Source organism: Rattus norvegicus, chromosome 12 (genome assembly GCF_036323735.1).
Source record: "Rattus norvegicus strain BN/NHsdMcwi chromosome 12, GRCr8, whole genome shotgun sequence".
NCBI lineage: Eukaryota > Metazoa > Chordata > Mammalia > Rodentia > Muridae > Rattus > Rattus norvegicus.
The window spans coordinates 22,315,217-22,321,462 of NC_086030.1; positions in this window are offsets into that span (position 1 = coordinate 22,315,217).

Here is a 6,246-nt window from a genome sequence, read left to right on the forward strand (position 1 = left end):
CAACTGCAGCTCTTCCTTGGAACTCCAGCCTTGCTCCAGTGCCTTTGTGTGCGCCACTCACTTGCGAGCGGAAAGGGTCTCAGGGTGGCTTGAGCCCAAGGACTTCTGTGTTCCCAGTAAACATTCCCTCACCCCCAGAGGTATTCCCACATAGAACTGTGAATAAAGGTCCTGTTTTGCTAACCTGAACCCTCCCTCTCTCAACCCCTTTATAATAGGGGCAGCTGGACCTCCGCACCAGTGGTCCAAGCTACATCTATTACCATATTCCTCTGTTTGACAATATGTATGTATATCACGTGACAGTGTTAACGGAAATTGGACGCCAACACACTGATTCCTCTCCTTTATGGAGGGAGGGCTTCTTAAATTTATAACGCTGTGTGAGCTACTTGGATTCATATTTATAATTCAACAAGAGTCTGTGTGGATCTGTTCATGGGGCAGTTCAAGGGCTACAAGATTCTGACCGTGGGCTTGGTCTTTCTGCTTTTGGTAAGTACTTTCCCTGCCTCTCGATGGCTTCCTTACCACTTCTCCCATGGGTAGATTGGTTAACTTCTGTAATCTTGGAGAGTGAACTGGGGGAGGCTCTCATAAAATACAACGGAGCAGGTGGGGGTGGAGGGTACCTAGTGCGTCCAGACCATGGTGTGCTCCTCAGTATACACCATGCATCAGGTCCGGTGTCAGGGGGTTTACTTGGGGAGGGGAGAGGAATAAGGGTCCGAGGAAGGGGCAGAGGCAGACAGGTAGACATGTACACAGGCAGGCAGACAGACGGTAAAATTGCCAGGAGTGTTCCTGGCTCTTGGAACTGGGACTTGGAAACCCAGGACAGCTCTGAGTAGAGAAGCTATCTGAGTGAAAAGGCATCCTGAGACGCGGAAGCTCAGGAACCGCACACCCCTGAGAGGAAGCCTGCTCAGCAGATGCGTGGTAGCTCCCAGGAAGGGTATCCCCATCTACACTGAGGACTCAGGAGCCTCAGTCCCCTCTTTCTCTTCCCTTCTTCCTTTCTTCTCTTCATTGCTTCTTGGCTTCTTCCGATGAGACTCACACCAGGCAGCAAATCTCATAAAAGAGATTTGTTGGAGCGTCCATGGAGAGAAAGTACAAACTCAGGGGTGGCCGGCTGCCCTCTGCTCCCAGCAGTGGGAATTGGACAAATGGTAGCGGTTATATAGGATTTCTTAGTGAGAAGAGCTTTTTAGGAAAGAGATTTCCAGATTGAAGATTTGGGGATTTCAAGTCCTGATCTTGGGGTGCTCAAAGATTGGTGGGTTTTCTTGTTTAGGGATTGATGGGTTTTCCCATCAGGGATTGGTGGCTTTTGTTCCACCTCTACTCCCCTTTCCCTGCATCAGTCCCAGGGCTCAGAGTGGGAAATCAGAGTCGTTCCAGGTTGCCTCAGCTGAGGCATCAGGTCTATGGAACTGTTCAGGGAGGTTAGAAAAGAGGAGCTGCCACTGTAGGTAGCTCCTGCAGGATGGGATGAGCCACTGTGGATAGCTTCTGTGATGGCTGCAGGCTAGGGAGCAACCTGATGCCTCCATTTTGACAGCTCCTGTGGGGGCACAGGTGAGGCAGGAAGGACTGGCCCGCAGCTGCACTCCTTTGCTGGATTTTGCTGCAAACTGCTTAGGGACTTCAATGAGGATTGGGAAGAGAGCTGAAGAGAAGGACAGAACAGGCGGGGGAGAGAGAATGCAGGGGAGCATATCTGTATATGCAGCCTACACCTGGTGCATCTAGAGGGGACAGCAGCAGCTATGACATAAGCCATTGTTAGGTCCCTGGGAGGAGCCTAATGTACTGACCTGTAAGCTATCATTTCTCCCTTTTTGTTTACTTAAACATGAGGAACTAGGAAGGGGTGATGGTAGGGCAGAAATAAGTATTCTGTTCTTTAGAAATTTTTCAGCTGACTTGGGACCCTAAGAACACTGGGATGCTGGCCAAGTCCTGGCAGACCTGGCTGTTTCACGACTGGCACATATCTGTAGTTCGGAAACTACAGGCCCAGCTGAAGCAGTCTGTAGGGCTAGCCTGGAGCACTGTGGGTAGCTGCTCTGGATTCTTCCTGGATGCACATCTGGAACAAACACCTGGACTTGACAGGATACTGGAGCACACACATATACCTTAGGGAGAGGAGATGAGTATGTTAGGGGGAAATTTTTTTCTTAGGTGTATATTGAAACTTTTAGACCCATGGTCCTGTTAGTTGCAGGGAGGGGAGTCCCCAAACCAGGTAATGAGGGAGGAATCCCACCCTCTGGAATAGGCCTTGATAGTTGGGAAACAGACTATTGATTGACCCCCACACGGTTTACCTCCTCTTCTCTTCTGAGACGGTGGTGACCTCCAGGTGTTACACATACACACAGGCACACACATGCATGTACGCAGTCACTGCAGGATTAGGCATATCCTCCCTCACTGAGACCAGACAAGAAGGCCCGTTTAGGGAAATGGGTTCCCCAGACAAGCAACAGAGTCAGAGACAGACCCTGCTCTTGTTGTTGGGGACCCAAATGAAGACCAAACAGCACATCTGGTAAATGCATGTGGGGATCCTAGGTACCACCATGCTCATTCTTTGGTTGGTGGTTCAGTCTCTGGGAGACCCCAAGGGTCCAGATTAGTTAACTCTGTTGGTCTTCCTGTGGAGTCCCTGTCCTCTTCAGGTCCCTTAGTCCTTCCCCCGATGCTTCCACAAGATTCCCTGAGCTCCATCTAATGTTTAGCTGTTGGTTTCTGCATTTGTTTTGGTCAACTGTTGGGTGGAGGCTCTCAAAGGACAGTTGTGCTAGGATCCTGTCTGCAAGTATAACAGAGTATCCTTCATAGTGTCTGAGATTGGTGCTTGCCCATAGGATGAGTCTCAATTTGGGCCAGTCAATGGGTGGCCATTCCCTCTGTCTCTGCTCTATCTTTGTCCCTGCACATAATGTAAGCAGGACACATTTTAGGTCAAAAGTTTTGTGTGTTGGATGTTGGCCTTATCCCTCCACTGGGTGTCCTGCCTGACTAAAGAAAGCAGCCAGTTTCCTTATCCCCTACTGCTAGGAGTTTCAGGTAGAGTCACCCCCTTAGACACCCTAACCCTCTGCATATTCCAGGTCTCTGGCAGGTCCTAGAGATGCCCTTCCCCAATCACCTCTGATTTCTGTTCTTTCTCCCCTGATTTCCATGCATGCGATCCCCTCCCCGACCTACTCCACTCCCAATCCATTCTCCTACCCAGTTTCCTCCCTCCATCCACCTATGACATCTATTTTATTTCCCCTTCTGAGAAAGGGCCAGCCTTCAACCAGCATCCCCTGGTCTCTCCTTGTTATTTGAGTTCTTTGGGTCTGTGGCTTGTAGAGTGGTTATCCTGTACTTTATAGTCAATATCCACTTATAAGTGAGTACATACCATGAGTACCTCACCCGGGATGATGATGGTTCCATCCATTTGCTTACAAATTCTCAAGAGAGGAATCTCAAATGTCTAAGAACTCATAAAGAAATGTTCAACTCCATTAGTCATCAGGGAAATGCATATCAAAACAACTCTTAATATTCTGCCTCACATATCTTAATGGCTAAGATCAAGAAATCAAGGGACGGCACATGCTAGAGAAGATGTGAAGCAAGGAGAAATACTCCTCCATTGTTGATGGCTGTGCAAACTCCCACAACCACTCCTGAAATCATTCAAAAACAAAAATATCATGAAATTTGCAGGCAAATGGATAGAACTAAAAAGTGATGGTGTACTGTGACTTACAGAAGCTTTTCAGTTTTATGAGGTCTCATTTATTAATTGTTGATCTTTGTGCCTAAGTTATTGGTATTCTGTTCAGAAAGCACTCTCCTATATCAATGAATTCAAAGATATTTCCCACTTACTATCCTATTTAGTATATATGGCTTTATGTTAAGGTCTTTTATCCACTTGGAGTTTAGTTTTGTGCATGGTGATAAAGATGAATCTATTTGCATTCTTCTACACACAGACATCCAGTTAGACCAGCACCATTTGTTGAAGATGTTCTCCCTTTTCCATTGTATGGTTTTGTGGCTCCTTTCTCAAAAATCAAGTGTCCACAGGGTTTATTTCTGGGTCTTCAATTCAATTCCATTGATCAACCTGTCTGTCCTTATTTAAAAGCTGCTTTGGAAACGTGCTTCTCTGATCAGCTCATGTCACATGTTGCTGCCCTTAATCTAGACGTCAGTGAAGTCATGACTTCCAGTAACAGAGATGGCTGCCAGTCATGTGTCTGCCATTAATCAAGATGGCAGGGAAGCCACAGCTCCACCTTCTTTTTCTCATAGTTAAGAAGGCAAGCAGCCACGTGTTGCTTATATACCAGAATAGAATCATGTCACATAATTTAAAATTAACTAGGTGCAAACTTTTTATTACTAACCCCAAGTTATGAGATGTAAGCATAACCAATAACTTATAGGTCAATATTCCTGGTTTTGACCCTGGACTTTAAAAACTTGCCTGGGTCTTAAAAGCATAACCTAATTTCCACCAGCAATAAAGGAGAACTGTATAAAACAAGTTCGTAATTATACATATTTATTTTTTTTAATTTATTTAATACTTAATAATAATTCTTTGGTTTCCGGGCAAACATCCCCCTCCCCCCTCCCCTTCCTTATGAGTATTCCCCTCCCAACCCTGCCCCCATTGCCGCCCTCCCCCCAACAGTCTAGTTCACTGGGGGTTCAGTCTTAGCAGGACCCAGGGCTTCCCCTTCCATTGGTGCTCTTACTAGGATATTCATTGCTACCTATGAGGTCAGAGTCCAGAGTCAGTCCATGTATAGTCTTTAGGTAGTGGCTTAGTCCCTGGAAGCTCTGGTTGCTTGGCATTGTTGTACATATGGGGTCTCGAGCCCCTTCAAGCTCTTCCAGTTCTTTCTCTGATTCCTTCAACGGGGGTCCTATTCTCAGTTCAGTGGTTTGCTGCTGGCATTCGCCTCTGTATTTGCTGTATTCTGGCTGTGTCTCTCAGGAGCGATCTACATCCGGCTCCTGTCGGTCTGCACTTCTTTGCTTCAGCCATCTTGTCTAATTGGTTGGCTGTATATGTATGGGCCACATGTGGGGCAGGCTCTGAATGGGTGTTCCTTCAGTCTCTGTTTTAATCTTTGCCTCTCTCTTCCCTGCCAAGGGTATTCTTGTTCCCCTTTTAGAGAAGGAGTGAAGCATTCACATTTTGATCATCCGTCTTGAGTTTCATTTGTTCTAGGCATCTAGGGTAATTCAAGCATTTGGGCTAATAGCCACTTATCAGTGAGTGCATACCATGTATGTCTTTCTGTGATTGGGTTAGCTCACTCTGGATGATATTTTCCAGTTCCAACCATTTGCCTACAAATTTCATAAAGCCGTTGTTTTTGATAGCTGAGTAATATTCCATTGTGTAGATGTACCACATTTCCTGTATCCATTCCGCTGTTGAAGGGCATCTGGGTTCTTTCCAGCTTCTGGCTATTATAAATAAGGCTGCCATGAACATAGTGGAGCACGTGTCTTTTTTATATGTTGGGGCATCTTTTGGAATTATACATATTTAAATAACATCTGAATTTGTGTTCTGTGAGATCCAGTGGCCAGAAAACCAAGAGGACATTTGAGCCAGGTGGTGATGGCAGGAGAAAAAAATACCATCTATTCACAATTCAGAACCAGTCAGAAACAAGCATGGAGGGCCCTCATACCAGCAAATACATCAATAGTTAAGCATACGTTTTAAATTAGCTTTAGTTCATCTAAACAGACCTTTATAGTCTTAAAATTTCTTCATCATGCAAAGAATATTTTAAACCAGGGGTGAATCACATATATACAGAATGTTGCAAAAAATATAACTGAATTTCTATCATCATATAAAAAATCATACCAATTTACAACGTGGGACTTGTTACTTTTTCTTAGTCTTAAAGGGGACACAGTAATACACAGAAGGTTCATTAGAACTAAGAAGTTTTATAATCGTTGCTTTATGCCATGGGGTCATATTATGATGGTGAATTCCCATGGAGCCCATATGACTGCTATTTAAATACATTTTTGTTTCTCCAGGTATATATGTTTAAATGAGAGTTCCATCTAAATTATATGCACATATACACACAGAGCTAAATCTAAGTTCCATATACACAGAGTTCCATATATAAAAACTTATGCTCTAAACAAGAATTGATTCACATGTATACTTATGTATAGATTTTAATG